At 36.0% G+C, this 12117-nt stretch overlaps 1 protein-coding gene across 2 annotated transcripts in view; it reads left to right on the top strand.

Annotated features, from left to right (window-relative positions):
* Nucleotides 1-7280: 7280 nt before the first annotated feature.
* Nucleotides 7281-12117, top strand: part of LOC136036508 (uncharacterized) — a 41349-nt gene continuing 36512 nt past the window's right edge. Inside the window, exon 1 of one of the 2 annotated variants that reach the window (XM_065718797.1) lies at nt 7281-7336. The gene's annotated coding sequence lies outside the window, so the exon portion shown is untranslated. Of the gene's footprint in view, nt 7395-12117 lie in introns of both variants that reach the window. The other variant, XM_065718796.1, reaches the window with a different exon arrangement.

The following is a 12117-nucleotide window of genomic DNA, read 5'->3' as shown; positions in this document are numbered from 1 at the left end:
TGTTTTCACTTTGAAACTAGTTCAGTACTGAAGTTCAATAATTGACAAGAGTTTTTATTAAGACTATGAACTTTGAATCTTTTTTTTAAGACTTTCGGAAATATTATCTGTTAGAACATTGTTCAAAGTATGCAAATTTAGTTTTCGCGTATGTTCAATTGAAAGCTGAATTAGAATGATTTTGGTACAATATTTTATGCTACTTTCTAAAAAGTTTGTTGATTACCTGTAATTGCATTTTTTTTTCCTAGATATAAATCAATAAAATTGATATTTTTCCAACAGTGAGCTATCTGTGATTATTTACTTCGACTAAATGTCTTCCCATTTACAATCAACATAAAATAAAAGTATTATAATTGTACAAATTTATTTAGCACAGTTAATATTTACTGTCTTAATTAAATTTCAACCGCTAATATATTTTATGTTCATTTTAATTATAATAGAATTAATTCTATTACAACCTCTCCCTTGACGGCTAACATTATGATACCTGCTCCTACCTAACTACCCTGAGTAGCTTCAAAACTGCTCTAATCAAGACTGCAACTACTGTTCATACGACGACTACTTCTGCAACCGCTACTCCATCCCCTATTTGTTCTATCCCGCCTACTAACAACACCACCTCTTCTATCACGATTATTCTGACTAGAACTATTCCTGCAATAAATACTCCTATTAAGAATATTTTCACCGTAACTGCTGCAACCGGGTTTCTATGCTGTTAGTTTCCATAAATATATATCATTAATAAAGCTTATATTAGTACAGCTAAAATGTCGGTTAAAAATGAACAGAAATTAACTTAATAAAACATTTTTTTCCGGAAAAAGTGTTTATTAAGCAGGAATTAGAATTAACGAAGAAATGAAATCAAACAAACAGAAATTAGAATGAACGATGAGGTCAAACTTAAAACAAACATAAATAGCCAAACAAATTTGGGTGTTGTCATCACTCGCAAACACCCCTTCCCCCAAGGAGATTCAGGCCTTACTTAATTATTATTGAAAAATCTAAAGGCTGCTTAAATCGGAAATCTGTTTTGCCATTGGTCATTTTTAGTATATTTAAGAAGAATTGTTTAAAAGAAGTGAGAAAATTAAAAGTATTTCTCTGTAGTAAAACTAAATTAGGTATAACGAACGTTTTATATCGAAAATTTCATTCCTGGTAACTGGGTACGTTTTTTTTTATACATATCTTCAGCTTGTATGAGAAAATGCTTGGATAGGATGCTGTCTCTTCTCCACTCTCATAGCTGAAATGTGGACTAAGAGGTAGGAGAATATTCTGTCCTTAAGAACCACTAGGCTAGTAAAAATGGTGAAATAGCGGCAAAGACAGGAACTATAGAGAAGCGCTGGTTAGTGAAGGAGGTATTTGTGGAGTCTCTGTAAGACGGAAGTAGATGCTCATGGACTGGGAGATTAAGGCAATTTTGAGCTCATACAGAATATTGAGTGAATGAAATGGGGTTCTTGGTAGGGGTGGAGAAGTTGAACAGGTTTCTAAACAAGTACATTCGATTATGGTTGATTAGAAAGTTCAGTTATGGGTGTTCCAGATCCGAAAATTTGACTGTCTTGGTCTGTCCTCTATGGTAAAAGAGGTATGGTGAGAGGAGGTATAAATTAGAGCTGGGTTGTCTAGAAATTGTATTATATGGGTAATCTTTTGCACAAAAAGGGTTAAAATGCAGGGTAGTCTCTACATTTGTCTGACGTGTGGAAACGGGAGGGAATTTGTTGCATTTTCTGGGGAAAGTGTGAAGGGTTAAGAGATTTGAGACAGTAAGCTATTGGAGTGGATGCAAAGGACAAGCTGTGTGAAAAATAATTGCTCGGAAAGGTGTGTCTTATTAGCATTACGAATCTGTTACAGCTTATTCGTGTAGGCCCGACCTACCATGAGGGTGTTATTTCGGTTATTTTGCTATTTTGTATGATAATTATGGTTATATCAGTGTTTATGAATGGTGTTTTTCTTGTTTTAATATTTTTGTTCTGTTATATAAGTACTTAATCCTCATTACGGTGTGGTTATGAAAGTGTCGTCAGTCTTTTCCGCGAAAGGAGGTCAGCAACAAGGGCCTCTAGACCAGATAGCGACAGGGAAATCGTATTTCGTTGGTGGTCATTGCTGACAAAGTCTGTCTATCAGATTCCCTCAGTTGTCCAAAGCCATTTAGATTGAAGAATGTCGTAACAGTGCTTGACAGCTGCAGTTGTAGGCCAAGTTTCAGATTTATACAGCAGGATCAAACAGACTGAAGCTCAAAAGACCTTTATTTCGGTGGCTTATTTGATCATTGGCTCTGCCAAACCTGTCTCATTTTACTGAAAATGGCAGAAACCTTGGCTGCACGGAAAACAACTCCATGGTCGATGCAGCTATGTGATTACATGATAGAACCAAGGTAATTGAAATGACCGACCTCTTTAGTGTGGTTCCTGGCGGCCAAGTAATTATAATTGTCGGTGTCAGACTTTGGATGCACTAATTTGACTTTCGTCTTCTTCCAGCTAATGGATTGTCTTGGCACCCTCTTGCGGAAGCATGTTTGAGCCATGAACAGCTGTGACTTGGAGTTGATGACTAGTACTCTATCGTCAGCAAAGTCACAATCCCCGTACTTAAGTGTGAGGTTCAGCTTCCAGGTCGTGCAAGTCATAACATGATCTATAATACAGTTAAATAACTCAGGAGCCACCGAGCTACCTTGCCTGGCAATCTTTCTTACTGGAAAGAACATGCTGCACTTACCATCCAGTTGTACACAACTCTCGGTCTCTTGATGCATTTCTCTGAGCAGGTGGACATATTTTGACTGGAGGCCAGTATCAGAAAGGATATTCCTTAGAGAATCTTGATCAACAGAGTCAAATGGTGCCTTGAAACGACTTAAGCAATGAAAATCTGCTGGCGAACTTGTTCACCTTCTCGATGATAAGACTTATGAAAAATATCTACTCTGCCGTTGACCTACCTGACATAAAACCAGCCTGCTCTACTGTGCGCTTTCGTTGGAAGTGTGCAAACCATCGCTATGACAAAACCATAGAAAAAAGCTTGAATGGTGATGAGTGGAATGTTATCCCTCTAAAGTTCTTGCACTCCTTCTTGGAACCTCTTCTCTTCCGGACCGCTAGAATCATTCCTTTATGCTAGTCCTTTGGGAAGATCTCAGTGTCCCATATTGCAATGAATAGCAGTTGAAGCCAAAGCAGGATAGTGCCACCACCATCTGTAAGCAGCTCCATAGAAATCCCAAGGACGCCAAGAGCTTTGTGGTTTTTGAATTTCTTCTCATCATTTTAAATTTTTACTACTGGGAATGGTTTAATGTCAACATTAACGAGGTCATTATGGATCACAGGCTGGGAGTGGCAGGAGTTGCTACAGATGGAGAAACAGAAGATGCATTTAGTAGAGAATAGAAGCGTTCAGTCCACCTTGAAAAGTTGTTTACTATGTCTTCAAGGAGCACCCCGTCTGCAGATAGTACGTTTTCTATTGGTGAGCATACTGGCCAGTGAGGTCACGTGAGTATTTGTACATTACTCCAAAGTCCTTCCTTTAGGCAGCTTCTTGTAGCTCATCAGCTTTAGTGTCAACGATTGACTCGGGATCTCTATTTATCAGCTTATTCCTAACGCCGTTAAGATGTCCATAGGTCTTCATGTCCCTCCGCAGATGGGCTCGCCTTCGGAACGTAATGACTTCAACATTCTTTTGTGGCAGCCATGGCTTTTTGACCTGAGCTGGCAAGCCAACAGTTGGTCTAGCTGCGTCGGTTACTTCTGTGTTCCACATGAAACCTGGAACAGGCTTTGAAAGTGTTTTTTTTTTTTTTTTTTATCTCATCTCCATACGGCTCTTTCATTGCAGGAGTATCAATCCTGCGGAGACTTAGCGTTGCGATGCGCTTGTCAGCCTTCTGAGACTTCAAAGCGGGAAACACCCCTAAAAGGCATAGAATGAAAATAACACCATCAGATTCAGCGTATCAGAGAAACATGTGTTATGTTCGCCCGTTGCTCGAGTACGCGTGCCCGGTGTGGGGTCCATCTGCTATCCGCACAGCGTACCTACTACGCGACATAGAGTGCGTCCAGAAAAGAGCAATAAGGATTATACTCCGAAACCGTGACATACCTTATGATCAAGCCCTCACTAGATTAAATTTATCTCCACTTAAAGTCCGGCTTGAACACCTTATTCAGCAATTTGGAAATTCCGTCCTAGCCAATAAGAGCCACCGATCAATACTACCCGAACCAGCCCCTCCCAATAGCCGAGTTCGGTTACAAAAAAAACTTTTATCCCCTAAACTACGAACTAATCGTTACACCAACTCATTTGTGCCTTTCTTCACATCAATTTTTAATGCTGAGTCGTAGTGTGTGATTTTTGTTTAAATCTATGATTTTTGTGAAAAAACTGAATTTAGCTATGCTACGATAGTTTTTAATTATACCGATCTCTCTCTCTCTCTCTCTCTCTCTCTCTCTCTCTCTCTCTCTCTCTCTCTCTCTCTCTCTCTCTCTCTCTCTCTCTCTCTCTCTCTCTCTCTCTCTCTCTCTCTCTCTCTCTCTCTCTCTCTCTCTCTCTCTCTCTCTCTCTCTCTCTCTCTCTCTCTCTCTCTCTCTCTCTCTCTCTCTCTTTCTCTCTCTCTCTCTCTGTAGAGGTTTCAAGCTCTTATCTGCAAAAATGGAATTCTTATCTGGAATTTTGTACTTTTTGCCAAAAGCAAAATCACGGATGCGTGTTTATTTGTTTTGTTTTTTTCCAGGGGTGATCGTATTGACCCAGTGGCCCTAGAATTTCACGAGAGGGCTAATTCAAACTGAAATTTAAAGTTTTAGTGTTCCTTTTAAGTGACCAAAAAATTGAAGGGCAGGAGGGACCCCTCCCACGGTATTTTCTCCCAAAGTCATCGGATAAATTTTCACAGCTATAAGTCGGTGATCAGTATTACTCAGGTCAGTATCACGAAATGAGCGGCAATTACAAACTGACGACACCATCACCTAGAGTCAATATCCTAATTAATCATTTTCTTTGTGACGCCGTCGTTACTACACTAAGTATACTGGTGAGGCCGAGGTCTGTCAAATTCTATTGGAGATAACAAGCTAATGAGCACTGCAAAGCTGAAGCAGACGATTATCCAATGTTATTGATTATGTCTGGGATAATATGCCCCTTGACATTATTCCAGCTGCCTGTGGGATCACTAAAGGTAGCTTTGAAGTCCCAAAGAAGAAGCAGTATATCCTGGGGAGAGGCAGAAGATATCAGTTGATAGAATGGTCCTTAACATTCTAACAATAAACAAAATAGTACCTTCACGGTAGGTCGGATTGTTAGCATGTTGACACTATCAAACATTCAGTTAGTCAACTTAGTTAATAGAAGCCTTGCAAGAATTGTCTATATTAACCTTTATTTTTTCTATGAATTAAATGTTTACAATTATTCTGTCTGGCTTCAGCTCCTAGATCCACGGCAATTAATTTCTCAGCCTCCATTTCATGCCTATCTAATTTTTACTTTAATTCCTTCTCTTCTTAACTCACTTTCCTCTTATTCTTGCAAGATCTATCATTCAGATACTTCTTAAGCAAAATTTCTTTTCATACAAGCTTCAGTCTTTTTCACTAATATTCTCAATTGTTTTTATACATGTTATCGCAGAGACGACTTCTACTACTTCGAAAACTGTGAAACTAGAATTTCCTACATATTTTATGTTATCATATTTTAGGCCGTCGATTTCCATATCCAACTCATCTTGGAAAGTTCCTCTCAAATTTTCAGCCCGAAGCATGTCAAAGTACCTGGAAGGTAATTCGCAGCAATCTTAAAGTTTCACAAGAAGAAAGTAGTAGAATAAGGTATTAGATTTTCCAAAACATTACGTTTCCAAATTGATGTATAGCTTTTTTTCTCTAATAGTTTGTTTCTTAAGCAATAATGAGTGCAATGCTGATAAAAATAACGTAAAATCTACCTTTTTAAGTTTAAGATACACCATTGGTTTAGAAACACTTTACCCTGCCTATGCCCAAACTAATTCTAAACAAGCTAATAAACTTTACCTGTAGTTTTAGTATTTCGAGTATCTCTCAAGTACCTCGTAGGAAAACCTCATCCAGAGGATGCTTTAATTGGATGCTATCAAAGCTGCCTTGACATATAGCAGACTTTGAACAATTTTTAGAACAACAAAAAATCTAAATCCTTTGTGGCTAGTCCTCGAAGACGCTCCAGGAACCGATGGATTTGCCAACGAAAATATTTCATCAGCCGATAGCACTAAACGCTTCGGCGAGTCTCCATTATGGTCAGTGTCACCTATTTGTCGTGTTTTTTTGTGCCAAATTACCTTTTAAGATTTACTGATGAACCAAGAGGAAAATGTGAGGAAAAAATCTACTATCTCTTATTCTTGAGATTCCGAGGTCTTTAGACGTTAGGAGGGGATTCTTTCACCCTTTGAATTCCCTGAATTCTTGAATTGATTATTGGATGTTCCTAACTCTATCCCAAAAATTTCTACAAGCTTATAACAATCAACGTGATGCTAGTAGAAACGGTGTTTCTTTAAAATTAGTATCATCAGTCTTTAAATTATGGCTTCAAAATCATGTGAAAGGGAGTAATTAATAAAAGCATCAAATGATACAGGGATATGCATTTGACGGCAGTAGTTTCTCTGTCTCTTAGAATCCTATTTCATTGGACTAAATTCAAAGGGAACATGCTGCATCCTGCATGTTATCCTGCATCCGATGGCAGCTTCTTCTTGGGTGGGTGAGGTGAATTCCCTATTTAAAATAAACTGTATTAGGTAAAATGTTTCTAGCTTTTAGCTTATAATAAGGCATATTAAAATCCTTAAACTTAGAAAGAGGATGCGAAAAACCATGTTACACATTATTTTTTTAAGCTCTAACAACTTTCCTAAAATTTGTAGATAACTTTCTGAGAGAAGAACAGTATGGATATAAGGTGCTATAGTACGGTCCAGGTTCTTGTTTATTTTTGCTATTTGTTCCATTCTAAAAATTATATTCCAAAATATAGCCCGGTTTTGTTTCAATGGCCACGTGTGATAGCAAAAGTTTTCAGAATCCAGCTTCTGTTCTTTTTCTTTCTCTATTTGAACATCCATTTACATTTTTTTTTTCATTTTTTGAGTTGACAAATTTATTTTACTGACATCTAGAAATCCAGATTTTATTGATTACTACGCAGCGGAAGAAATTGCGAAAAATGCCCACAATGAAGCGCCAGTCTCCATCTTTTATTTGACTTTTCAAAAGTAGGATTTCTTACTTTCTGAAGTAGCCTAGAGCATATAACCTATAAAGCTTTTATATGTAAGGATATTTTCACATTATTATTTATATATTTTGAGTTTGTACTTAACTGCTTCAAATATTACAAAAATAGACCTAAGCAAGTTTCATTAGCCTACGTTAGTTTTTAAGATAACCTAATGTAGGCTAGGTTACCTTACATTCATTATAGCCTAGTTTGGTAAAATTCTAGTCAATTGACTTCTTGCTATCTCAGAAAGGGTTTAGGTTAGGAAAATGAAACTTTCAGGGATGGGTCTACAGGCAAAATTATATCCTGGGAAGATATTTTAAAGTACCCACCTCCACTCCTTCTCCCTCCAGAGGACCCTGACCTTTGGTGACCTTTAAAAATATGTGTGTTATAAAAGTGAAACCTTGCAAAATAGATCTTCTGCTTAATTGGAGTACAACAAAATCGTTTTCAGCTTCATAACTTTGCTCAATCCCATTTTATAAGGTTTTAAAGATATGCAAACACATTTCCTGAATTTTGCAAAAAAAAACATTGATATGGCTCAAAATTCTACTCAAATAACAGGAATTGCATTTTCAGAACTAAAGGCAGAGAAAAAGCAACTAGTAACTAGAAATTAAGGTAAAATGTTGTTTTGTCAAAATTTCAATAGGTATAGACCTGTCATGTAGGCAAATTTCAGGGCCCTCTAGAGGGAGAAGGAATGGAGGTGGGTACTTTAAAATACCTTCCCAGGGGACATAGGCTACTTTAGCCTCTAGACCCATCCCTGAAAGTTAGGTACTTCAAAATTTCTTCTGAGGTAGTCTGAGTTCTACTGAGGTAGGTACTTCAAAATACCTTCCCCAGACATACTTCAGTCTGTAGATTTATCCCTGAAAGTTTCATTTTCCTAACCTAAACCCTTTCTGAGATAGCAAGAAGTCAATTAACTAGAATGTACCCAAGTTTAAACTAGCCAGCTGTTTGAGCAAAACAAACTTCTGATTTTGCTTACAAGTACCTTACAGTACCTGAATGAGCCCTGCAGTCTGTGACCGTGCAGTCTGACAATCTGTGAGCCCTGCAGGCAGCAGTGTGGGGCTGCCTGCAGCCCTACACTGTTCTGATTTATGAGTATGACCCAATTTATGATTTATGACCACACTGTGTTCTGATTTATGACTTATGTTTTGTTTGCTATTTCAGGCTTCAGGCCAAGTAATTATTCAATAAATATAGAATACTGACCTTGCCCTGATGTGCCCAGGGCTCATGGACTAATTTGCTTTGCTCTGTAGGTAATATTCTCTCACAAGAATCACTATTCAACCAAATTTGTTTCACCAAGGCCTTCCCATAGCCACCCTACACTGTTCTGATTTATGACTATGACCCAATTTATGATTTATGACCACACTGTTTTCTGATTTATGACTTATGTTTTGTTTGCTATTTCAGGCTTCAGGCCAAGTAATTATTCAATAAATATAGAATACTGACCTTGCCCTGATGTGCCCAAGGCTCATGGACTAATTTGCTTTGCTCTGTAGGTAATATTCTCTCACAAGAATCACTATTCAACCAAATTTGTTTCACCAAGGCCTTCCCATAGCCAAAGAATCTTTTAAAACAAATTTAGTCTTGGTAAAATTCTAGTTAATTGATTTCTTGCTATCTCAGAAAGGGTTTAGGCTAGGAAAATGAAACTTTCAGGGATGAATCTACAGACCAAAGTATGTCCCAGGTAGGTATTTTGAACCAACTACCTACACTCCTTCTCCCTCTAGAGGGCAATGACCTTTGATGACCTTTAAAAATATGTGTGTTATAAAAGTGAAACCTTGCAAAATAGATCTTCTGCTTGAATGAAGTACAACAAAATTTTTTTCAGCTTCATAGCTTTGCTCAATTCCATTTTATAAGGTTTTAAAGATATGCAAATACATTTCTTAGTTTCTGAAAAAAAAAACATTGATATGGCCCAAAATTCTACCCAAATAACAGGAATAGCATTTTCAGAATTAAAGGCAGAGAAAAAGCAACAAGTAACTGAAAATTAAGGTAAAATGTTTTGTCAAAATTTCAACAGGTATAGACCTGTCATTTAGGCAAATTTCAGGGCCCTCTAGACGGAGAAGAGTTGAGGTGGGTACTTCAAAATACCTTCCCGGGATATATTTTAGCCTGTAAACCCATACCTGAAAGTTTCATTTTCCTAACCTAAACCCTTTCCAAGATAGCAAAAAGTCAATTAAATAGAATTTTACCTTTAGTCTCAAACCCAAAAACTGTATAATCTCTATTCTGTCAGAAGGCATTGCTTCAAATCAACATAATATAAATGTAATATTTAACTAATTGCTCTGATTCAATGGGTCACTGGCTAGTTTCAACTGTAAAGTGAAAGTGGATATTAGCATTAATGGATGTGTAAGTTTTTTAATTATCTTTTAGTTTCATTCATGTTGTACAACCCTAACATTTCCCTTGGCTTGAAAACCCTGCCCACTTTATGCATTTTTAGTTTGTTTAAGGGTGATTTTAGAAAGCTAAAAAATGTACCCACTTCTAGAATTAGCATTTCTAAGTGCTCTAAACTGGAAACTATGCTGCTTTTCAGCATACTTTCCAGTTTAGACAGCTTGTTATGAAACTAAACAATTACCTGACCAGTATCAAATTGAGTAAAACTATGTAAAAAAAATCCCTTCATATTTTGTTACCAAATAGCAGTTGAGGAAAATTGTATATGTCAATGAATAGCTAAAAGCCTAAGCTACACATCAATACAGTTATTATTAAAATTATTTAAGATCAAAAATTTCTGAATATTAGTTTTGTTGGCTTCTAGAAAGACCTTCTTTTGGAAATACCAACTATCCTATTTTGATGTACATATCCTATCAGTGTTTCAGTTTTGTTTATATATTAAAAGATAGCTGATTTTCTTCTGATTCTAAAAATGTGACTTCTATTGCTTGATATTTATTCTATAAGTTACAAATATTAATATTTTTTTTTTTCAATTGCTTGTCAAAACAGAGACCACATTTTTTAATTTATGCTGACAAATGATGAGTGAAAATTTCACAAATAAGGCAGGGCTCTTGTTACTTCTTACTCTTGTTACTACCCTCACTTCTGATTTTCATAACAACATCATTTTATTCTTAGCTCATTGTTCCTTCCTTTACTCATGTTAGTTTGATTTTCATACTGTGCCAGGGTGGTCAATCTGCATTTTGATTTATGTTTTTTGTCAGCATAATTGTTATGAAGTTTCTCATGTAGCAAAAAAATTAAAATAGGCATAAAAAACTTGTTTATATACACTTTGTTACAATTTTACAAGTTGGACAAACATTTCATGGGGGTCTCCCCCCCCCCCCTGGATACAACCTTGACAACAGCATCACCATAGGCATTTTGTGATGTTACTTTTAGGGATGGATCCAGAGACTAAAGTATGTCCTGGGAAGGTATTTTGAAGTACCTACCTCTAATTCTTCTCCTTTTAGGTGGCACTGACCCTAGATGACCTTTAAAAATCTTTGTTTTATAGAAGTGAAATTCTGCAAAATAGATCTGCTTAAATGAAGTACAAGAAAAGCACTTACAGCTTCACAACTTTTCTGAATCCCAATTGAAGATGTTTTGAAGATCTAAATCAGATACATTTCCAATATTTAGAAAAAAAAACATTGATATGGCTTAAAATTTTACTCAAATAATAGGAATTGTCTTTCCAGAGCTAAAAACAGAGATAAAGAAACTGAAAATTAAAATATAATGTTGTTTTATCTAAATTCCAATAGGTATAGCCCTGTCAAGTAGACAAATTTCTAAGAAGTAGAAATCAGAAGAGGTTAATATATTAACTTGGTAATACCTTCCCAGAGTATGTTTTTGACCCTTGATTCATCATTTTTATTATCCTAACCTTACCATTCTCAAAGATAGCAAAAAGTAGCTTATCTAGAATTTTACTTCTTTTAAAACTTACCCATCTAGGGTAAAATACCTCATTTTTGGAAAGTGCACTTTTCTTTGGCATTCCAGAAAAATATGGGTTTTTGGACTATCCTAATTTTACTGCAGCAAGATGCAATATGAGGGTAGTAACAAGTTCCCAGTCTGTTTTCTTGATGAAATTTTCACCAATAACCTGTCCTTTCATAAATTCAAAGTGTGGTCCCTGTTTTGACAAGCAATTGAAAAGAAATAAATTTATTTAACATTAATGATTTATAGAATTAATTCCAAGTAATGAAAGTTGCATTTTTATAATTGACAATCAGCTGCCTGTTTCTATATGAATAAAAGTGAAGCACTGGGAAGATATATATATAGCCTGCATTAGAATAGGATAATTGGTATTTCCAAAAAGAGGTCCTTGTTGGTATATCAATAAACTAATAATGTCAAGCATTTGATCAAATAATTTTATTAATAACTGTATTGATCGATAGCTTAGATATTTAGCTATTCAGTGATATATACAATTCTCCTCACTCCCTATTTTGAGTTTGACTTTTACATAATTTAGTTTAATTGTATACTGTTTTTTTTTATCCTTTAAAAAAGGCTTTCTGTGAGGAAGCCTAGACTCTTTTAAGACAAAATATTTTATGATTTATTTTTAAAATTTTGTTTATTGGTGGTATTCTTTTAGTAAGTTTTGTTTTCTTTTTATTTGTTTTATATTGTATTTTGCTGAGGATGTCTGTTGCATACATATTCAGATGTAAAGCAAATCTTGGGAGGGGGGGGTTAAATTTTACAAGG

Source organism: Artemia franciscana, chromosome 15, assembly GCF_032884065.1.
Source record: "Artemia franciscana chromosome 15, ASM3288406v1, whole genome shotgun sequence".
Classification (NCBI taxonomy): Eukaryota; Metazoa; Arthropoda; class Branchiopoda; order Anostraca; family Artemiidae; genus Artemia; species Artemia franciscana.
Note: the sequence above shows the minus strand (reverse complement) of the source record. Positions and strands in the feature narration are given on the sequence as shown.